This window comes from Sorex fumeus, unplaced genomic scaffold, assembly GCF_029834395.1.
Source record: "Sorex fumeus unplaced genomic scaffold, SorFum_2.1 ptg000131l, whole genome shotgun sequence".
Taxonomy (NCBI): domain Eukaryota; kingdom Metazoa; phylum Chordata; class Mammalia; order Eulipotyphla; family Soricidae; genus Sorex; species Sorex fumeus.
The window spans coordinates 2,264,308-2,288,998 of NW_026606188.1; positions in this window are offsets into that span (position 1 = coordinate 2,264,308).

Below are 24,691 nucleotides of genomic sequence, written 5' to 3' on the forward strand. Positions count from 1 at the left end.
ATGGTTGTCCTTCATCCAGTGTTCTGCCAATCCTATTTAGGATGACACGAGTGAACAACTTGTAGATGACAGAAAATAGGTAGATCTGGTAATAGTTGCCAATGTCATGGATGTCTCCTTTCTTGTACAGTAGTACAGTCCTGCTGGTTTTCCATTGGGACGGAACCTTGCATTCAGACAGGTAGCATGTGAAGAGCCGAGCCAGTGTTTGATGAGTACTGACGGCCGGTTTTTCAGGTGTTCAGGTCTGACCTTGTCTGGGCCAGGTGCTGTTCATTTCTTTACTGACGAAATGGCGTGTCGGATTTAGGAAAGGAGAACATTGGGAGCAACATATCCATCCTGTAGAATTTGGTATGTCAGCAAGTGGACATGGCTATCAGAGAGATTTGAGTAGAAGTCATGGATAATCTTCTCCATTGCCGTTCTGAAAGATATGATGAATCCATCAGGATGTCGGAGGGCAGTCATCTTGGTATTGTAGTTGGCGAAGGACAGGCAGGCATTATGAATACTTTTCCTGGCTTCTGCTGCATCTACCATCACTTCTGCTCTTCTCCTTTGAGGTCTTCCATGATTGCATCTCTGCACTGCTTTGCGAGCTTGGACATTTGCTTGTGGTTGCCTGAGGCATGCGCCAAACCACGTTGGTGAATAAGCTCAAGAGTTTTCAAAGACAGGCTTTTTTTTGTGACTCTCACTCTCTTGGCATTCCTCGCGCAATCATGGAGGTGCTTAACCAGTCGATCGTGTTCCTCGTCAATGTTGTCAACAATGGCATCTTGCCTTGTTGCTGCAAAAGTGCCAAAGAGCTCCCAGTTGATGGTCATTCTGGGAGTTCTCTTTTTAAACTTTGCAGCCCTTTCTCCCCACTCTGTGAAGTAGAATTTTGCATGAAGGAGACAGTGGTCCAATCCCGTTTGGAATTTTGGGACAACAGCAACATCGGTCAGGCAAAATCATCGATTGAATATGATGTGGTCTATTTCGTTGTGGAATCGCCCAACGGGAGACTCCCATGTCCAACGTTTAGATTCAGCCTTCTGGAACTCTGAGTTACCATGGATGGTCTTGGCCAACATACAATGAACTCAGAAGGTCTCTCACCCTGTTCGTTCCATTCTAGGCCATGTGCCCCGATGTGAAGTTCTTCTGCTGATCTTCTCGGTCCTTTCTTGGCATTAAAATCACCCACAGTGATTTTGTAGAGGGTGTGGTCTTCTTTATAGAACTTTTCCAGCTCCATGTAGAACTTCTCAATTTCTCCTTCATCATAATTAGATGTTGGTGCGTAGACAATGAAGATAGAAACTGCAGGCAGTGAGCCACATCTATTCAAATGTAAACGTCTGATTCAGTTCGTTAGGCATTCGAATGAATCAATGCTCATGGCCAAGTTTTTGTTGACAAGGACACTGACGCCTCCAACACCTCTTTTATCGCATGTCATATCACTATCATTATAAAAAGTTTTAATCTCTGCAATTAATACCAGAAGAACACTTGGGTGGTTCCTATGAAGAAAAACCACATGAACAGCTCATCTTTTTTTTTTTTGTTCAGTCTTTTATTTCACTGCCATACCTATAAAAGTGTCACAAGGAAATGAAAACTGGCCCTATAAAGTGAGGATGAGTCAAAATAGATATTGGATGCAGAACACAGATGGCATCCAGATAGTACGTGCTTGGCAGAGGTCTCATCCTCACCTTGGACATCTTCCACATCTCACTTGTGTTATGGGTGTTCTTACCTTGAAACTCTGGTGTGGCCTAAGAATCAGCAAAGTAATCCTAGAAAGCCTTTGGGCATTTTCCAACTATTTACACTTATTTTATTTTTATCTAATGAAAAATATCTGAAGAAAATTAAACATCTGTTAAATATAAATGTGCTGAACACTTCTTTGCCACGCCATTTGCTTGATTATGCTTCTGTCTTCCAATAACAATATCTTATCTGAGGGACCATCTGAGTGATGACATCTGTAAATCTCTATCTCAGTTCTGACATTTGCATATTTTGAGTTTTCAGAATGCCAAATCAAACTGCTGTAGCACCAAATGCTGGAATGTCTTGGGAAAAAAATGACTCAGAATTAAGTCTGAACAGTGCCATTCACTTAAAAAAAAATGACTCATTCCCATGACTTTTAGTTACTTCTCTAAAAATTTAAAATTTCGGAAGCCATTGTTTTGATCTTGTCATAAAGACTGGCATGAATTAATAAAGCTGGTTTTGAAGCAAGACAAGCTATGAACATTGTCACAGTAAATCTGAAGTCAAATTTCCTTCCTCCCAATTCTCTGGACTGTTCCAAATAGTTGATACTGACTATTTTCTCTCTTACTGGACACCCCAAATTGGTTTTGTTTTTAAAGATAATTCCCATATTCCTTTCAAGAGCTTAAATGTTACCAAACTGTGTTCTTTTGATTTTATTTGGTCTCATGTTTTGTTGAATCTAGACTATTAGCTCCAGCCCAATCACTGGAGTGATAGCACAGCAGGTAGGGCTTTGCCTTACATGCTGCCAACCAGGCCAACCCAGGTTCAATTCCTCCGCCCCTCTCGGAGAGTCCGGCAAGCTACCGAGAGTATCTCTCCTGCACAGCAAAGCCTGGTAAGCACCCCGTGAGGTATTTGATATGCCAAACACAGTAACAACAAGTGTCACAATGGAGACGTTACTGGGCCCGCTCTGAGGTCTGGTGTAGGATAACACTGTTTTTGTCCTTCCTACAGAGCCTCAGGTAGTTTAGGTTTATTGGGTTGCTCCCACCACAGTACTCCTATTCCTCTATGTTTACTTGTGACTTCTTTCTTTGTGTTCTGTTGACTTGTAAATATTGATTTTCTCTTCTCCCTAAATCCATTGCATAGTTTTTTCAGAGTAATGTCCTTTTTGTATGGACACAAGAAGAAAGTATATGCTATGCTTTTGTAACATGACTCTCAGTGATATTTTCCTCCTGGGCATCTGCTCTCTCAACCTAAGCCTCAGCTGCCCTTTCTTCCTAGCACCCCCAAAAGCAGGGTCCCAACAAAGGACTAGGGCAAGCGTTAAGCTATGTGCTACCCTGGCATCAAGATGGGCTTGGCCAAAGTGCCATAATGCTTAATGCCATAAAACAATAATTTAAGAGCTTGGTCATGGACAAATGCTTTCATGATCCAAAAAGTAATAACTAGACTCAGACCCTGCTATTGTTAGGAATGATTAACTTGACTGAGCACTGTAGTCTGAGTCTGTGGAAAGATAGTCCCAGGAGAGCTGCCCTACAGTGTATCTCTTACTGTGTCCATACAAAAATAACTTGTATTAAGATGTTGATAGAGTTATTGGACTAAGGAAAGAAGAAAAACACCTCAGGAGGTATTTTGCCTGAGGCAGTCAGGAAGGGCTTTGGAATACCTCTTAGGTGGTGTTCCCTTTGAAATTGCTGGGCCCTCAGAAGGGCTTTCATATGTTGATTTGGCTACTAGACAGGGTGCAGTCAGTCCAGAGTGCTCCGGAGTTGGAAAGGCAAGAGAACTGGGGAAAGATGAGTAAGAGCAGGCCAGCAAGATGAAGTGTGGAGAGACTAGCAAGGGGAACAGAGAGAGAAGGATGCAGAAGAAGAATACATGAGCAGGCATGGAGAGAGAGCCAAGGCTGAGAGATGGAGCATGGAGAGATGAGCAGGAGAAACAGGAGACGGGAATGAGGAGGAGTGTGAGACTAGAAAGGGGGGCTCAGAAACACTGGGGTAGGCACGTGGGGAGAATGCAATAAATGGCAACTGATCAACCAACCGGCTTGGCCCTCGTTTCGTCCACTGTCTGCCCCATGACCCGGCCCGCTTCAGCTGGGGGAGAAGCCTGGCCCACCCCAAATGCAGGCGGCTAGGGGTGATGTAGGCAGGCAGATAGGGTAGGCCCCTTCCGAAGGCAATGACAGTAAATCTCCTGAAAAGCAATAACTCTGACCTCATGGAAAATTTAAGTGGTACCAGTCCACCAGTCTGTGACAGACCTTGCGGAGGCTGGATATCTACAGGAATGACAGCAGAAGAAATAGGGACCAATTAAGGACCAGAGAGAGATTAACCAGAAACTCCAGAGTTGTTCCTTTGACACCTGACCAACCCCCTCCAACAGAAGCTCCTGCAGAAACAGAAGTCAGGAAAGGTATTTCAAAGAAGACCATCACCACTAACACCTCCCTTGGTAAACTCCTTAGCAACTGACTTTTACCTAGGTAGAAGCCCAACATGGGGGCATGTTGGACAAATCCTATAAAGGCCACCTTGAACAAAAGAAGCACGTGCACATGCTGCCTGAGCACATGTGTCACCCACATCTCCCCTCTTGAGATGTGTACTTTTATGTTTTCATGTCTAATGCTGGGATGTGTGTAGGGGTTCTCTCCACCCTTGGAGAAGACCGGGTTCCCTTTTGAGTAGGTTACTCTCTACTCTCTCTCACTTTCTCTCCCTCCTTCCCTTCAAAACATCCAAGTGAAAACTGTAATTTCACTGCTCCTCTACTCCTGAAATTCCTTTCTGCGAGGCAAGAACCCAGTAACCGTGGGTCCCGGGTGGCAGAGACAGGTGGGGAGAAAGTGACCGTCTTTGTCCTCACTGCTTCACATAAGTTACCCATGGGGCCCAACGACATCAGGGCAAGAGCTGTCGGGGCCCCCTTGCCACCCCTAAAAAATTTATACAGCTGGCGTCCCTGGAGCGACCATGAGCTAACAACCAAAGGTAAGAATAGCATTTTGTACACCCCCAGTCTAGAAAGTGAGTGGGAGAACAGGATTTTTTTAGTGTGCTGATAGAATCCTAGCCGCAACCCTCCCCCTAAGATGGGACAGATTCTGAGCATTCTCAAGATCTTTCATAGTTTCTCATGCCAGATTGAATGGACCAAGTCGTTTATAGATTTGATTCAGTATCTCTCCTGCTGAACAGGGACCCAGAACATTACCAGCTCCAGTTCAGCTTTAAAGTAGTTTATGAGGTAAACCCATGGTTCCTGGATGAAGGGACTCTAGAGACCAAGATTTAGAAAAAATTTCAGAAAAATGTCTATAAGGCATCTAAGGAAAGGACTAAAGATCCCCAGGGAATTCTGGGTTATGTGAGACATTGTTAATTCTATTCTCCTGTTTTTGGAAAAGCACAGTTGAGGAGGAGGAGGAAGAGGAGGAGGAGGAGAAGGAGGAGGAGGAGAAGGAGGAAGAGGAGGAGGAGGAGGAGGAGGAGGAGGAGGAGGATTTTAGAGATAATTCATTCTCAGCTCCTCTGGTACCTAAGTCTCAAGAGGGTTTTTGTAGTAAAAATATTTCTGAGGCTGGTGAATATAGCTCCACTTCCAGTGCATCAGATGAAAGTAATGCGGATTATGAGTCTGCTGGCACTCCCTCAGATTCTGAGTCCAAGAGTCGTTCAGCAAAGCAGCCTCCAGACCTCTCGGGACATGCTCCCAATTGCCCAGTCCAGGCTGAGAAGAAGCAGCATCCATCTTATCCCAGGTTAAGAAATGGATTCTCTCAGTCATTTCGAAAAGGCCTGTGCCTCATATGCGCCTACATCTCCGTACTGTAGGGAGTAATTTAGAGACTGGAGTAAAAAGGCTTACTGGGTACCTCAAGATTTTCACATGGTTGCTAAAACGTGCTTAAGCTGTTCTCAGTACATGCAGTGGAGGATGTGGCTCAGTGATGAGGCCAAGGCAAAGCTTCAGGGCCTAGGCCATGCAAGATGAAAAATTTCAAGGATTAAATTGATCTATGAGATGTTAATAGGTGAAGGGAAATGGTTTGACCCAAAAAGGCAAGTCACCTTGCCTTGTGCTGTTTTTGCTCATGTCTATGATGCAGCCCTGCATGCATGGGAGAAGATTGATGTAGATGAGGAATTTAAGGAAAGTTTTACTAAGATTATTCAGAGGGCCTCAGAATCTTATGCAGACTTCATAAGAAGGTTGATGGAAGCCATTGAAAGGCAGATTGATCGTCGATTTGCTCGAGCGGGCCCAGTAACGTCTCCATTGGAGACTTTGTTGTTACTGTGTCTGGCATATCGAATACTCTCTCGGTAGCTTGCCGGGCTCTCTGAGAGGGGCGGAGGAATTAAGAGTAAGGAAACTCAGGAACAGTTGAGTAAACAATTGGCCTTTGAAAATGTTAATGAGGACTGCCAGGCCATTCTGAGCCCTACCAAAAAGAAGGGAGATATAATGAGGTATTTGAAAGCATGCAGGAATGTTGGTTCTGTTAAACTTAAGGTGCAGATGAAGGCTTTTGAGGCGTATACTGTACAGAGACAAGCTCAAAAGTTGTTTTAATTGTGGAAAACCAGGCCACTTTCCTAAGGACTGCAGGGCACCTCCCAAACATGCTACTGTGAGAGCACCTCCTGGGCCTTGTCCCAGGTGTAGGAAGGGAAACCACTAGTCCAGAGACTGCAGAGCCAGACTTGTACCTCCCAGGCCCTGTCTCTGGTATAAGAGGGGAAATCATTGGGCCAGAGATTGTTGCTTCAATTTTGATGCAGCTGTTGATCCCAATTCAGGGAACCTGCAAGGGCACCAGCCCCAGGTCCCTCAATATCAGGGGATGTTCCCAGCTGCAGCCCTTCTCCCCAGTGTGGAGTTTCAGAGCTCCAATCAATATAATCGCTGAAGCTAGTGATGGCAGGAAGCACAGCCTTGGATATTTCCTGCCCTGATATTGTTACTATAACCCCTGCCCAGTGTCACTACAAATTAAATTCTTGTATAATTTATAACCAATCCCACAAGGCACTGTAGGCGCTACTCTTAGGGAGAAGCAGTTTGACTTTTAAGAGAACACTGAATGGGGGGCTCGGAGAAACTGGGGCAGGTGCTTGGGGAGAATGGAATAAACGGCAACTGATCAATCAACTGGCTTGGCCCTCGTTTCCTCAGCTGTCTGCCCCATGGCCCGGGGTGCCCTGCCTGGGGGAGCAGCCTGGGCCTACCCCCTGCTAACCTGGGTGGCTAGGGGAAGAGCCGTCAGGGCCTCTCCCCTGGCTGCCCCCGGAGATTTTATACAGTCTGGGAACTAAGGAGACCAAGGTGTGTGTGGGGAAGCATTGATGCTGCAGCACTGCAAGTGTAAACCAACGATTTCAATGTGGTTTTAAACTACGATAACTTAAAAAGTAAAAAGAAAAATTCCAAAGGTAAGGGCTAGAGAGATAGTACAGCGGTAGAGTGTTTGCCTTTCACCCAGTAGACCCAGGTTTTATTCCTTGCACTTGATATGGTGTCCTGTGCTCCAGCAGGAGTAGTCCCTGAGAGCAGATGCAGGAGTGAAAGTCCTTTGCACCAGTAGGTATGGCCCAAGAAACAACAATAACAAAAGAACAATAACCAGGTTCTGAGGGGTGGGAAAGGTTATTGAGGAATGATTTCTCTGCCTCCTCAACACCCCAATGAGGAGAAGTAGGCCAAATTAGTTTGGAGTTTCCATAATAAACCTTTTGAATAGTCTTAGTTTGACCAAAGAAACACAAACCCTACAAGTCATCAACTAATATAGAGTAAGGGAATTATTTTAGGAATTAACTTTTGCATAATTGTGGGTGCTATTGAAGCAGGCTGTGTAGACCACTCTGACTAGTGCTAATTCTGAAGTTTTTGTCAACCAGTAAGATAGGCAGGATGTAGGACAAATCCCTAACTATGACTCATGAGGACAACTTAAGATCTATATTTTTCATCATCACTAATGCTGAGTGGTGGGTCAGCTGAGGGAAAAGGTGGCCAGTAATCTAATCTATTCTTGAATCACAACCATGTCAGATACTCTCTGTATGAACCTTGCAGACAAGAATATATGGCTGCTCTGTAATTGCACTGTCCAAAATTATGAATAAGTGGCTTTTGTAATTGACAATAATATGTAATTATTCAGGAAGAGGAATTCTGCAAAAATATTTAGCTTGGATTCTGCTTTCTGTTGTACTCATCTTTTCAGTGCTTCTGATATCCAATCCTTCTCCTAAAGAAAAGGAATTAGGTGACTAATCACTTACTTTTGCAAAAATAATGGGGGGAAAAGACAATTATATGACATTTCTGAATATTTGGCATTTTAGCTGTGTTGCTCAGATACAATACTCCTGCAGTTTTACATGGCTTCCATATTAGAACACACTTATAAAAGTTTTATTAATTTCTAAAATATGCTTTATAAGTAAAAAGATTGAATATAAGAATATAGTTTTTAAAATAATGATCATAACTCTTATAGTAACTAAGGGGAAAGATAAATCAACCAAGTGTATTAGGGACTTGATAACAGTTAAGAGAAAGAAAATCACTGCAGTGACTGAACAATTAAGCTCCTTAATTAATTGAAAATTTTACTAAAGGTCTGGCTGCAGTGTAAATTCCCACAATTCGATATGTAGAATTCATCATCAATAGGGAAATAAAAGACTTTCTAACTGTAATGAACTAATAGTATTCTTTTTACTAAAATCTTTTTGATAAAAATAATCACGCTTAACCAGTTTTTTAGACCCTTCTCCATCTGACATATTGAGAAAAAAAAGTTTGTTTTTTAATTTTCATAGTGAAATATAATTTATTTTGATTCAAGTGGTAATACTGAAACAAAATCAATAAGAATTTAATAAAGTTGGAATTTATAAGGAGTAAATTCTAAAGGTGTTACCTTACCTACGATTAATTTCTATGCATATAATACAGGAAAAAAGAAATTTCTTCATGGATTTCTTCTTATCATTATACATTTCTTTATGGGAGTATAGCAGGAGAAAATAAAGTTGAGTATCTTCGTTAATGTTAAAGCTTTGTGAAACCAAATTTTATCATTTATTGTTTCCAAGTGTATCGTTCAGTATGTTGACTGTACCATATGCGGTGCCAGTAAAGGAATCCTGGTCAGCCTTGTGCTACCATCCTACCTGCTGTGGCATCTCTCAGGCTCATGCCTGTTAATTTTTGTATTATGAGATTTGTTGAATTTATTTATAATTTTAATGACCATATGTGTGCATGTAGTTTTACATATATAAACATTGCATAAGATAGTTTCACTTATTTCTTTGCAATTTCTATGGCTATTGTTTCTTGCCCAATTGCACAGGTTATTACTTCCATTGCTATTGTTAAAAACTTGCTTTGAGGGGCATTACTACTTAGTTTCTGATGTTCCAAAAGTATTGATTGATAGAGAATAAAGATGAGTGTTTTCATTTTGGTATTTTGTATTTTTGTCTTGCTGCAGATCTTGGGATTGAATCCAGGGTTCTGCACATACAAGGAAAGTGTTCTACTGCTGAACTATATCCCTGTCCCAAAATGAATATTTTTTAAAAAGAACATGTTCAATTCAGGCAATAGAGCAGCATGTCTGTGATATTATCAGATAGAATGTTCTATAGCCTATAGCATTGTTTTGATCATGCTTCCTATATTTCTTGAATTTGTATTCTTATTCCAGGGTTTTAAAAATATGACTTTTTATTAAGTTGAAATTTCTTCCTAGTATGATTCCTTCCCTTGGCTTCGATGGTCTCATGAATAACCCTGTTACAACATTCTTCTCTTAACATTAAGTAAAGTAAGTAAAGGCCCTCCCGTTGATCGTCGATTTGCTCGAGCGGGCCCAGTAACGTCTCCATTGGAGACTTTGTTGTTACTGTGTCTGGCATATCGAATACTCTCGGTAGCTTGCTGGGCTCTCCGAGAGGGGCGGAGGAATCGAACTCAGGTCGGCCATGTTGGCCGCTTGTAAGGCGAATGCCCTACCGCTGTGCTATGTTGCTCCTTTTACTTAATATGCATATGAGCTCACTTGAGAAGTATATATTATAAAAATTAATTATGTCCATGAGAAACCATTAATAGCTTTATGTCAAAAATATATTTAAAAATTTTAAAGAATTGTTGGCAGAAGATGCTGAGACATAAAAAAAAAACCCTACAATTTGGGGGAGGGCATGCCCAGGAGTCCCCAGGGTTTTGGCCTGACTCAGCACTCATAGATATTTCCTGGCAGGACTTAAGGGACCATATGTGGTACTGGGTATCAAGCTGTGGTTCCACCCCTCCCCATGTAAGGCAAATGCCCAAGCCACTGTACTACCTCTTCAGCCTCTAAACTACAATTTCTATTGAATGCGTCTTTCACATCATTGTTAAATTGAAGAAATTAAGCTGAAGAGTTCAAAATCAATGCTGTCTGTATTCCTTATATGTCTAAGGAGTAGGTATGGAATAGGCTTAGGAATAGCTTATCTTAAGAATAGATCCATATACTCCACGTTAGATGGCTTTCAGTAGGCGAGTGCATTAAGAATTGCTATCAACACAGTCTTATGCATCAGTTGAGAGCTCTCCTAGATATAAGATAAGATCCTCCTTTGTCAGATGTGCTCAACCGTGGCTGGGCCTTTAGATCACTTCTGTTGGTTTTTCTTATATTCCACAGTTTTATCTCCACTGGACAAGTCTAACTACTTTAGATGACCTCTGTCATACCAGAGGGTTAAAAATAGAATCTGCAGGGATTTTTATATTCAAGAACAAAAATTCTTTTATATCACTCCCATTATTTTGGTTAAAAGAAACAAAAAAAGGGTTGGAGTTATGGAATGGCTAATAAAGTGTCTACCTTGCATGTGTCCAACCCAAGTTTAGTTCCTGGCACCCATTTAGAGGCCTGAGCACCACCAGGAGTGATTCCTGAGTACAAAGCCAGGAGTAAGCTCTGAGCATCTCTTGTTATAGACCCCAAGCCAAATAATACATAAACCAAAGAATAAGCCCATATTTAAAGGAAGAAAAATTATGTCAAAGTGCAAAAAGAACATAAAGAATGGAAGAAATTTTTGTAGTAGATTTTGTAAATGATTTGTAGTCAATGATCCAACATTCTGGTTTTAGACTTTTTGATTTTCATGGTTGTTTTAATGTAATGAGTAAGCAGCATCATAATTATCTAAGTGCATTTATACTGAAAGGATATTATTAATTCTTACCTGCTAGAAACAAGTATTTCTTTACAATATGTAAATGATCACTTGACATCCAGTTACTCAACGATTTGCTCAACTGGGCACCAGTAACATCTCCATTTGTCCCTGTCGCCTGCTAGTGTAGCTCAATGGTGTCTGCTCATTCTAGGAAGATGAAGAGGCTCAAATCTATCGTTCAAGGTCTTGACAGAGAAGTCTGACCATCTCGTAGGTGGGAGGTCACGCGATCTTTTGACATCCCGTGGAATCCAGTCAGTAATGGCTCTAGTCCAGTGGTCATCTCCAAATCTTATTACATATCGAGCCCATCTGATTTTCGATGCCTTGGCAAACAAGACAGCATCCCTGATTCTTGATCATCAGCAGAGGTCAAAACTCCGGATTCTTCCTCTCATTTGAGTGAAGCGGGTTACTCCAAGCATAGCGCTTTCGATTCAGTAATTACAATGGATCTCATGGAAATGCAAATATAATTAACTAATATAAAGTGTTTAAAAGAGGGTCTGGAATCAACTAGAACTTAACTAGTTTGTGTGACTTGACACAACTTTGGATATTTATTTCAGTAAGTTTCTCGAATGGTAAAGTGGGAGATAGTAAAGAAAATGCATCTATCAGCGTCATCATTAACTTTTGAAATACAAAAATAGTATCTGTTCAATAGGGAGGCAGTTAGCAAGTGTGCAGGCAACTTGCTTTCATTTTTATAAATCACAGCACAATGACAAAAATTGGATATTACAGTGATAAATGGGAAGAAACTACTTGATTAAATTGATATTTTATGAGCACTGTGATGTAAACATTTGTATTCTCTTGTTTTAATTAGAGTCCTTTTTAGTTCAATAGTAAATCACAAACCCGTCTATACTTGGCTTCATGTGTTTTTCCTATTTAAATGATGTTTCTACCTCCGCATGGTCAGGCCTACTAATAATATACTTTTGACTTTGTTTAACTTTATGGAGATTATGCTTTATGAATCGGTACATTATATACTGAATTCTGCTTCTTGGTGTCTTCCTCATATATGATTTCTGACATTTCTCTCTAATCCATGGTTGGTTGTGCTGTTTCCTGGAACCTCATGCTAAATTATTTTCTAGAGGAGGGGAACATCCTGCTGTGTACAGTGCCAACTCCTGGCCTGGTGCCCAGTCATTGCTCTCAGCAGTGCTCCAGAGAGCATGTAGTGCCAAGGATCAATCCTGGACCTTCTGCATGTGAAGCGTGCTCTCTTTCCCATCCAGCTCTCTCCAACCCCTCCAGCTCATTAACCTTCTTCTGTGTCTTTGACGTTTCCCTCATCATTATCATTCTACCGATCATCACCTGTTCCTTTGGTTATAAAAATGGATCCGTGCATAGTAAATTAGAGAGAAAAAGATAAAGAGTTCTGTTTGCTCCAGGAGCCCATAAGTTGATTATAATAAATGTTCACAGATGAAAAAATGACAATATTTTTACAAGAAAAGGTGTTTTGAGCACCTTTTTTATAATTTCTACTTAAGTGTCAGTAAGTAAGAACATCAAAATATCTATACAAATTTAAATTTTTTAGCAGGAAGTCAAGTAATGATTAAAATGATCGATCACTTCTGTGTTTTATCAGTAATAAGTGCTATACTTCACATGAAATTATCATAATTTCCTTAGAAAGACTTTTATTTAGTCCCCACAATAACCATGATCTCTACATTACAGTTTCCATTTCACAGAAAGCATTTTGAAGTGTAAGAAGTGAAATATCCTGTCTAGGTTTATTTATGTGTAGTCCAGAATAGATTGAAATTCAAGTTTTGCAAACTCAAACTGTAATATTCTTCATCTTCTTGTTGATCTGGTTACCACTGTGAGGTGGTCCAACTCAATAGTCAAAAGAAAATTATGTGACTTGAGATGCTAGGGGTTAGGGTAGGGATGGAGTAAATGTATGGTTAAGGGAGGTGTTCCACTGGACTGAGGTGCTGAAGGGGGTAAAATGTTATGTATGAAACCTATCAATAAGAGTACTGAAAACCACAGTACAAAAATATTAAAAAAATTAAAGCGCTTCTGATAGAAGCAGACTGTTGATTGGGAGGCAAATGTAGAGGGGGCACTGATGTAGGAAAGTGGACACTGGGGAACGGATTGGGTTGAGATATTGTGTGCCTGAAATCCAGGCATACATAATTTTGCAATTTCACAATAACTATATAAAAATAAAAGATAATGGATTTCACCTAATTCTTAAAAAAATTTATTAGTGAATCACCGTGAGGTACAGTTACAGACTTACAAACTTTCACGCTTGTGTTTCAGTTATACAATGATCGAGTACCCATCCCTCCACCACTGCCATTCTCCACCACCAATGATCCCAGTGTGCCTACCACCATCCCCACCTCATATCCTCAACCCCACCCTGCCTCTGTGGCAGGGCATTCCCTTTTGTTCTCTCTCTTCTTTTGGGTGTTGTGGTTTGCAGTAAAGGTATTGAGTGGCCATCGTGTTCGGACTGTAGTCTACTTTCAGCATGCATCTCCCACTATGAGCAGGTCCTCCAAACACCCTTTACTTGGTGTTCCCTTATCTTTTCCCCCAGCATGTGAGACAAGTTTCCAATTCATGGAGCAAACCTCCTGGTTCTCATATCTACTATCCTTGGGTGTTAGTTTCCCATTCTGTTACTTTATATTTCACAGAGGAGTGCAATCTTTCTATGTCTGACCCTCTCTTTATTTCAATTAACTTAATAATTTCCATGTTGATCCACTTATATGTAACTTTCATGACTTCATCTTTTCTAACAGCTGCATAGTATTTCATTGTGTAGATGTACCAATGTTTCTTTAGCCAGTCATCTGTTCTTGAGCACTTGGTTTTTTTTTTCAATTGTTATTAGTGAAAAACCATGAGGTACAGTTGTAGACTTACAAATTTTTGTGCTTGGGTTTCAATTATACAATGATCAAGTACCCATCCCTCCACCAGTGCCCATTTTCCACCACCACGGATCCCAGTATCCCTCCCACCCTCCATCCCCCCATCCCACCCTGCCTCTGAGGCAGGGCATTCCCTTTTGTTGTCTTTCTCCTTTTGGGTGCTGTGGTTTGCAAAAGAGGAATTGAGTGGCAATCATGTTCTGTCTATAGTCTACTTTCAGCATGCTTCTCCCACCTTGGGCGGATCTTCCTAACACCCTTTATTTGGTGCTGATTCTATATCTGAGCTTCCTTTTCCCCTAGCATGTATGGCTGACCTCCAAGCCATGGACTAAACCTCCTGGTACCTATCTCGGTTATAATTGGGTATTAGTCTCCTATTTTGTTACTTTATGTTCCCTAGATGAATGCAATCTTTCTATGTCTGTCACTCTTTCTGACTCATTTTGCTTAACATGATACTTTCCATGTGGGCACTCGGGTTTTGGCTGTTGTAAACAGTGAAGCAATGAACATACAAGTGCAGATATCATTTTGACTATACTTTTTTGCCTCTCTAGGATAAATTCCCAGAAGTGGTATTGCTAGGTCAAAAGGGAGCTCAATTTTAATTTTTTGAGAAACGTCCATACTGTTTTCCAAAAGGGCTGAACAAGTCGGCATTCCCACCATCAGTGAAGGAGAGTTCCTTTCTCCCCACATCCACGCCAACACCGGTTGTTTTTGTTCTTTTGGATGTGGGCCAGTCTGTGTGGTGTGAGATGATATCTCATTGTTGTTTTGATCTGCATCTCCCTGATGATTAGTGATGAGCATTTTTTTCATATGCCTTTCAGATTAATTCTTTGAGAAAGTTTCTGTTCATTTCACTCCCCACATGCATGAAGGTACTGGCAGAGGAACAAAGGCATGCAGGTCCCAGGGCTGAGATCTCTAAGCCTGCTCGGATTGGGGTTGAGCATCCTCCACCCAGATCCTCCATATTCCAGTAGGCAGGGGTCACACCCACCAACTGGCACCCTGGCGCCATGCAATCCCATCAATGGCCAAGATCCAGAGACTATAAAGCCCAGCTTCTGGAAGCACATCTTATTATCTCATTCTTACTTTGAACAAATTGGCAGGCTACCGAATATAACCTGCTCACACGGCAGAGTCTGGCAAACTCCCCATGGCGTACCCAATATGCCAAATACCAGTAACAATGATGGGTCTCATTCTCCTAACTCTGAAAGAGCCTTGAATATGGCACTTTTTAAAAAATCTCAGGGCTAGGAGGAAGGAAACTTTACTGGGGCCTGCTCGAGGTAATTGACGAACAACAGGATGGTAGTGATCGTGATCTGTTCATTTCATGGCCCCATTTTCTGATGGGGTTGGATGTTTTCTTCTTATCTAGTTCAACCAGTGCTTTTTATATCCTTGATATCAACCCATTATGAGATGGGTACTGGGTGAATATCCTATCCCATTCTGTAGATTGTCTTTGTATTCTGGTCATTGTTTCTTTTGAGGTGCAGAAGTTTCTTAGTTTAAAATAATCCCATTTGTTTATCTCTGTTTTCACTTGCTTGGCTAGTGGTGTGTCATCTTTGAAGATACCTTTAGTTTCAATATTGTGGATGGTTTTCCTGACCTTGTCTTCAATGTACCTTATGGATTCTGGTCTGGTGTTGAGGCCTTTAACCCATTTTGATCTGACTTTTGTGTGTAGTGTTAGGTATAGGTCTGAGCCCATTTTTTTGCATGTAGTTGTCCAGTTTTGCCAGCACCATTTGTTAAAGAGGATTCCTTGCTGCACTTCACATTTCTTGCTTTCTCACCTCATTTTCAAAAGATAATCTTTACTATATTTCTATTCAATTTTGGAGGATGGCTAAAATGGAATAAAATATGGTGTGTCAAATATAAGCATAAGAAAATATGTGTTCTTGACACAAGATTTCTTTGTTGCAAGAAACAAAGAATTTCTTATTTTAAATTTTAGTCTCATATTACAAGACAGCTTACTTATCCTATGCTGAGGTCTGGAAGGGAGTATAAGTTCTCATGAGTACCAAAACTGTAAAGGGAAAAAATGACTAATAGGAACTTCAGGATGGTGTTGAAAGGTTTTTGAATCATGGACACTGAAACTTTCTACCTGAGTAACCCTAAGTTATTTAGGCTTTTTGAACCTACATTTATTCATTTATATAAATAAGAATATCTTCCTTATACTCAGTATTAATACTTACTTTGATATTATGATAGTAGTTGCTTGAAATAATCAATATAAAATGCTTAATACCATGGTTCACAAGCAGTAAACACTGAGCCATGTTATACTCCTTTTCTTACCTTGATACAAAAAAAAGCAGGCATTATGAAAGTTCACCAAGTATTGTAGAATGTGGCAATAGGTAACAGGTAACATAGAGCTACTGGGACTATAATCTGCCTCAATGAGAACCAAATGAAGATTAAGATAAGTTTGAAGTGGAACCACTGGGTTCTTTAGCTTCATGTGGACAAAAAACGAGGTCCACTTTATTATCACAGAAAGATCAAACAAGCTCAGGACTATAGTGTGCCATGGCACTCAGACACTAAGGAGTTACTTTTTTTTCAAATTAATCTTGAAAGCTTAATTGACTTTAGATTTTGAAGCTACATCTCAAAGTCGGGTGGGAAACCCATGAATTACCTAGAATTTAAATATATATGTATATATATATATATATATATATTCATGAGCTCTAATACAGACCTGTCTTCATGCCCTTGATTGCTTTCTGTGCCTTAGAATAATGTGAGTTTCAAATCAACCTGGGGAAATAGTTTTATGGATTATTCCATGAAGTTTTAATTAAACTAACTCTTCAACAAGTTTATATGAAGAAACTTTTATTGAAGAGAAAAAAGAATGCAAGCACAAGTAGAAGGAAAGAAGATGAAAGATAGCCCTCTTACAATTCATACAGGAGTGCTTTGAAGTTGAGTGATGAGCAAATTAAGCAAATTAGATACTAATCTGATCTTAAGTGTCAGTCAGTCCCACTGTGTCTCACATCCTGCCTGAGTTTTACTGAATGTGGCCTTTAGGTCTTCTGAGAATTTTTTAGAGCCTACCTCTCCTCCCATAAAAATGTTCTTACTAACTGTAAGGATATCACTTGTATGAAAAAATAAAACATTTTATCTTATTCTTATTCTTTAAACTTTCTATTAATATTTACTATTATAATGGTATGCTTAGAGAGTCACTGTAACTGTCCTCCTGTTGTTCATCAATTTGCTTGAGCAGGCCCAGTAACATTGTGAGACTTGTTACTGTGTTTGGCATATCAAATACATCACGGGTAGCTTGCCAGGATTTGCCGTGAGGGCAAGATACTCTCGGTAGCTTGCTGGGCTCTCTGAGAGGGGCGGAGGAATCAAACTTGAGTCGGCCATGTTGGCTGCATGGAAGTCAAATGCCCTATCTGCTGTGCTATCGCTCCAGCCGTAATAAACATATAATTAGTAAGTATATACATATGTGCTTTATGATTAGACTCAATTAGGTTGAAGTACAGAAAGCATTGGGGAGTAAGCATGAACATTATTTATGTTCCATAAAAATATTCATATGAAAAGTTAAGCATAGTATCATGCATTTAAATGACTTATCTCCATGATCATAATTTTCACGATTAGAAGTATCCTAATATTTTGGCATGTATTCCTATTGACTGTACACTTTATATCATGATAACAAAACGATTGCCATTCTCCAAATTATTGGGCTAAAGTAAATCAAACTCCCTTTTCTTCTGGGAAAATTTTCATTAATTATTTCATAGAAGTCAGGACATCACATGTTAAATAACTTTCAAATGAATTGCACATTTATAAATCTTCATTGAATGATTATGATAAAAGTAATTTTGCTGTTTGAAACAGAATTGGATTGTGATGGTTATAAGTTTTAATATCTGTATCTTTTTAATACATTTCTGAAAAGTATGCACTGTTAACACAAAAAATCTAGTAGACTGTTATTGAAATTTTTCCATTGAATTAACATTATGGACTTCTAACAAATGTCCCAATTAAGTAGTGTTTCTAATGAGGATTATGGCCTAAATTAAACCTAAAAAAGTATTCAATATGTTAATTAATCCTCTAGGGTAAATTTGGAAGGCTTCCATGACCGTACTTTTATAAAAACCACTGTTCTTTATCTTTTGGAACCCAAATTGTGAAGTCTCAGTGATTACTCTTTTGTTGATTTTTCCTAAGTGTTCTAACATAAAGATAATAGAGATACAAAGACAGAAATGCTGAAAAGTTTATAACAATAAAGTGAAATGCTTCCTATTCTTCAAATCTTACATAACCTTGCAAATAACCAGTAGGGCTTGAACGACCTCTGTTTTTCATAAGTCTGGCCCTGGGATATATATATAGAGAGAGTATTTAGAAGCAAAAATGAAAGTCTTACATTTTATGTAATAAATAACTTTGGAATGAATTTTATTAATCCTTATAGAGAAATGTTTGCAAATATATCAGCCTTATCTGACTTGACTCTGTAATAAATAAGCAAATAAGTAGTAGCATGTAACAGGATGATGAGGAATTAGGGAATTGTATTCTTTGAAGAATTCATAGTGGAAGAAAAAGGTATGTCTGCCTTACCAAAAGGAAGAATTAAGAAATAGGATTTTCGTTGAAAAAAAATGTTAACTATCAAGTAGGGGAGGAAGAACCTGTTAATCTATAAGGCAAAAACTAATTGATATAAACCAGAGGAATGCAATGTTGGGAAATTTTCTTATAATAAGCAAAGCCACAGATATCCTAATGAACTTGGTGCAAGTAGCTATTTGCATTGCAAGATAACCAAAAAATTTTAATTTTTTTTGTAGGAGTACTGCTATTTATTCAGCCACTGATTAGGTGATTGAATTGGGCATAAACTCCACCTTAATTTTTTTATTTATGTTTTTCCTTTTTATATTTATTTATTGAATCACTGTGGGAAACGTTACTAAGCTTTCAGGTTTAAGTCTCGGTCATACAATGATCAAACACCTTTCCCTTCAACAGTACTCATTTTTCACCACCACGAACCCCAGTATAACTGCCCCCACAATCCCTCCAAATGCCTGTGAGGCAGATGATTTCTATTTAACTCTTCTCTACATTGATTACATTCATTATTTCAACACAAGATGCACCATTATTGTTTAGAATTTCCCCCCAAACAATCAGAATTGCTGAAAAGGCATTGTGAAAAATTTTGTTTTATATAGCTGGTTATGAGAATCATATAATGTTACGTGGCCACAATTTTGGATTTCTGCAAAGAGCCAGATAATTACAAGATTGGTTTCTGTGTGTCTGGTGGTATGGCCGTGCCGGAGACCCACTCATGGGGGCTAACTCATGACCTCGGTAGGGCCTGAAGGACGTGCTGGTACTGCCCCCCTTCCCATGAGACTGCAGTTGCTCTGTCACCACTGGCTCGTACCTGGCTTTCCTATAAGCTCTGAGGCGGTGGCCACCTTGCTGCCAAGGGGGAAAAAGGGAAGGGAGCAACACCCTTTCCCTCCTGGGGAGGCATGGCGCCGTAGTTTAATACATGGTCCATTCACTTTTCTTCTGCAAGCTACTGGGCTCTGGACTAAGTCCTTTTGCCTCTGGAGCCATGGCCTTGCCAGAGTGGCCATGGCTCCAGAGGCAAAAGGACAATCCAGAAACCGGCAGCTAGCGGCAGAAAAGTGAATGGACCATGCGTTAAACTATGGCACCATGCCTCCCTGGGAAGGGAAAGGGTGTTGCTCCCTTCCCCTTTTCCCCCCTGGCAGCAAGGTAGCCACCACCTGAGAGCTTATTGGAAAGCCAGGTATGAACTGGTGGTGAAGGGGCAACTGCAGTCTCATGGGAAGGGGGACGGTACAGGCTCCTACTTCACGGCCTACCAAGGTCATGAGTTAGCCCCCACAAGCGGCTCTCTGGCATGGCCATGGCTCTAGAGGCAAAAGGACTTAGTCCAGACTCCAACAGCTTGCAGAAGAAAAGTTTATGGACCATGCGTTAAACTACGGTGCCATGTCTCCCCAGAAGGGAAAGGATGTTGCTCCCTTCCACCTTTTTCCCCCCTGGCAGCAAGGTAGCTGCCACCTCAGAGCTTATTGGAAAGCCAGGTATGAACCAGTGGTGAAGGGGCAACTGCAGTCTCATGGGAAGGGGGATGGTACCGGCTCGTCCTTCACGCCCTACCGAGGTCATGAGTTGCCCCCAACAAGTGACTCGTTGGCAAGAAAATTTTAATTTTTAAACAGAGATCTCATGATCAATTGCTTGGGTTTGGAGGAGACCTGTATTAAAGGGGAAATTAAAGTTGGAAAATTCTAAAATTGCTTCTGGTTTTAGAGTCTATTCTTTTGAACATATACATCTACATAACAGTTTTACTGGGAGAATAAATCTTGCAAAATTAGTTTTATTCCTTCAACTGTCCACTGACAGCACTGTCCTCCTGTTGTTCATCAATTTGCTCGAGTGGGTCCAGTAACGTCTCCATTGTGAGACTTGTTGTTACTGTGTTTGGCATATCAAATACCTCATTGGGAGCTTGCCAGACTTTGCCATGCAGGATAGATACTCTTGGTAACTTGCCAGGCTCTCCAAGAGGGGCAGAGGATCGAACCTGGGTTGGTCATTCCAGCTATCATTCCAGCCCTTCAACTACTTAACTAAAATTCCAAAATAAATAGTTTTATCAGATTTTTATCTAAGTAACATATTTAGATATATGTGCATTAAGTAGAATTATCCTCATTTTAGTTAAACATTCATGTGCCCATCCAAAGCCTCACAAATATATCTTATATGTATTGGTTATTCTTATTTCAGGAAGAAATTAGGATGACTTTTTTTTTTTGGTGATGAGAGACACACAAGTTATGCTTGAAGTTTGAAGCATAGCTCTTTGCTCGGGTACCACTCCCAATGGATTCGAGGAATTGATCATTTGGGGTGCTTAGGGATCAAACCTGGGTAAGCCTCATGTAAGGCAAGACCCCCACCTTCTGTACTGTCTCTATAGCACCTAGATATAAGGTGATTTAAAAATACACATAACTTCTGGGAAAGTAACACAGGGCTCAGGGGTGCAGACTTTGTTCACACAGGACCCTAGTTAGATCACCACTGTGGAATGGCCTTTACCCCACCCCTAAGCACTGCAGGTGACCCTGGTGGTCCTTGGCATTATATGGAGAGAGGAGCACCACATCCTCAGGTCTTTGCTCTGAACCATCTGGTACAGGTTGGCAGCTACATCAGGAAGTGGCCCAGGGACTCTCTATACGGCTCGGCAGGGACTTGGAGCATGAATCAGAATTTTGTCAAGCTGAACATTGCTGCTCTTCCATTTCACCTTCTATAGAGTGCATATATGATTTTTTATATTTATGGCTTGTGACCCACTTTTAAAATTCTGCTATGAACTTTTCTCATTTTATTTCAAATCACTCTCTAGAACACTTGGACTTGGTGCATTGCCAATATTGGTGCAAGAAACTCAACAGATGATGAAGAGTCAGGAAAGCCACACTGCCCTTCCCCTTCAGCTTCTTCATTGTAATATTCACACATATTCAAAGTGGATATGTTAAAAAGTAAAAGCACATGAACTAAAATTATAAATGAACTAAAATAAAAGATGACAAATTAATTTATTTAGATCTTTGATATGGGACAGCACATTAAAAGCATCGGCTGTTTGCATCTGTTCTCAGATCCAAAGAATCTTTCTTCAAACTTCCATGTTTGAAGATTCATGTTTACTGCCTTCATATGCCCTGTCATAATGGACTGGGTCCAGTCCTGTATGCAAATGCAAATGCCATGAGAACCTGTGTATCCTTTTTCAAAATTAGCATTTGGTCTGATAAAAGTCCATGCAGAGGGAAGCAGGTTCATCTATTGCAAATTACAGGGAGGCTTTGTAGTTCAATTTCCTTTGAGATTCACCACAAATGTGAAATGCAAATATGCTATTTAGCATTTGATGAATTTTAATAAAGCCTGTCTGACATCCACACATATTTATTATGACTGCATATATGTATTTTTACATATACATACAAAGAAACTTGCTAAAAGACACTTTTTTAAATTTTATTTAATCACCGTGAGATAGTTACAAGCTTTCATGTTTGGGTTACAATCACACAATGATCAAACACCCATCCCTCCACCAATACACATTCCCCACCACCGATATCCCTGGTATACCTCCCTTTCCCACCCTCCCTCTGCATCCATGGCAGACAATATTCCCCGTACTATCTCTCTACTTTTGGGCATTATAGTTAGCAATGCAGATACTGAGAGGTTATCATGTTTGGTCTATGACCTACTTTCAGCACACATCTCAATCCTGACCAGTTCCTCGGGCCATCATTTTTTTAGTGATCCCTTCTCTATTCCAGCTGTCTTCTCCCCTTTACTCATGAGGCAGGCTTCTACCTGTGGTGCAATCTTCCTGCCCCGTGTATCTACTATCCTTAGGTGTAAAAGACAAATCTTAAAGTTGTCTCTAAAAACTATCTAGACTAATATTAAGAAAAAATATCTCCCTAGATTTAGTAAAATATGCCAATACTCCTGCTCACAAAAATTAATAATAAAAATAATCTTGTATTAGATATTTTTAATTATGCTCTGTTTTATACCATTTAAATTCCTTTCTAAACATCTCATTATTTTTGGTTGATTTTTGTTGTTGGTTTGGGTGAGGCCCCCTCACCTTGTCATGTGCAGAGGCTTTTCCTGGCTGTTCTCTGTCAGGGTCTCAGAGGGGGTTGGGGAGAATTGGTGCTAGAAATTTGTAGCACTATTCCCTATGCAGGCCATAGTCTAATTCTCTCCTTTCTCATAACACTCATTTATATTAACATAGTATTTAGTCTGGGAGTAATTATACCCCACTACTGAAGGAAAATTCTATGTACATTTTGACTAGGTGGACATCAAAAAGATATTAGTATTCCTGTAGCACTGTAGCACTGTCCTCCCGTTGTTCATCAATTTGTTCGAGTGGGCCCCATAACGTCTCCATTGTGAGACTTGTTGCTACTATGTTTGGCATATCGAATACATCACGGGGAGCTTGCCAGGCTTTGCCATGAAGGTGAGATATTGTCGATAGCTTGCCTGGCTCTCAGAGAGGGGCGGAAGAATCAAACCCAGCAGGGCTGGCAGCACACAAGGCAAATGCCCACCACTGGGCATGTAAATTCTCAGTATGCTGATGCTTTGGGCTGGAGTGATAGCACAGTGGGTAGGGCGCTTGCCTTGCACGCAGACAACATGGCCGACCCGAGTTCAATTCCTCTGCCCCTCTCAGAGAGCCCGGCAAGCTACCGAGAGTATCTCGCCCGCACGGCAGAGCCTGGCAAGCTACCCGTGATGTATTCGATATGCCAAACACAGTAACAACGAAGTCTCCAATGGAGACGTTACTGGGCCCACTTGAGCAAATCGATGAACAGCGGGAGGACAGTGACAGTGACAGTGCTGATGCTTTGGGGCTATAAGGCCTTCTTAAGTGTCTCACAAATAGATGCTCAAGATGTGTTCTGAGCACATCGGAAGGAGAGTTTCTGAGCACATAGGAAGGAGGGTCTCTGAATTTCCCTGGCATCCTTTCATGCCAGAGCTGGCAAACTCTGTAAGGTCAGAGAACAAGACCTTAGACATTGTAGGTGACATATGAAATCCATCATGCATTCCTTTCCCTTCCCGCCCCCCCCCCCCAGGTCTTTAAAACATTTAAAGATCATTTATAGTATATAGAACCTTTTTGAGCTTGTATCTAAAAACATTTTTGAGCTGGTTTTGGCACCAGGCTGAGTTGGTCAACCCTTGAGCACTTCACTTCTCCTCTATTCACACTTTTCTAAAGATTTTAGAAATCTCTAGAAAATTTTGGTTTCCCCGGACTTCATTTGCTGTCAGCCCTATGCTTCTTTAGAGCCATTTCTTTCTGTTTTGTCTTGGAAACTCCATCAAGGCAGTGAATCTGATTATTGTCGGGCTGATCTCATTGATCTCCCGGATCTTAGCACTTCTATTCTGAGCGTCTTAGATCCACTGTTTTAAATACCACCATTTCCTTTATTGTGTGCTTTTGTGTATTTCTTTCAAGATCGAGAACATATCTAGTCCCATACTCATTTTTATTAGAGCATGAAACATTTTATTTTTTTTCAAATTTATTTTTATAGATGGTTCTCCTGTAAATCAATATTAATAATAAAAATTCATCAAGATTTGGGTGTTCCTAACAAGTATCTTTAAGTTCCACTTACCTAATGGCAATAACTAGTTGGGTAAATAAGGAAGAGTTAAAAACAAGGGATAAATTTAAAAGTGTAAGACCCATTAGTTTTCTATATTGGGGAGATTCCACCTCCCTATTATTTTATTTCACTATCTGAACTTTTTATTCACATATTTTATGTATTCAAACACACACATGAGTATAAGATATATATACATACATATATATATATATATATGGTAAAGTAAGAAGAGACAAAAGAGAGGGGAGATGGGGAGATGGAGAGGAAAGGGAGGAACAGAGAAAAAGAATTTTCTCTCAATCCCTGGGCATTGGAGGCTACTGGAATCGTGTATTTTGTACAGCTGCTGAGAAGTCAGCTATGGGTGCTTCTCTGTCTGAATTCATTGTCAATATTAAAG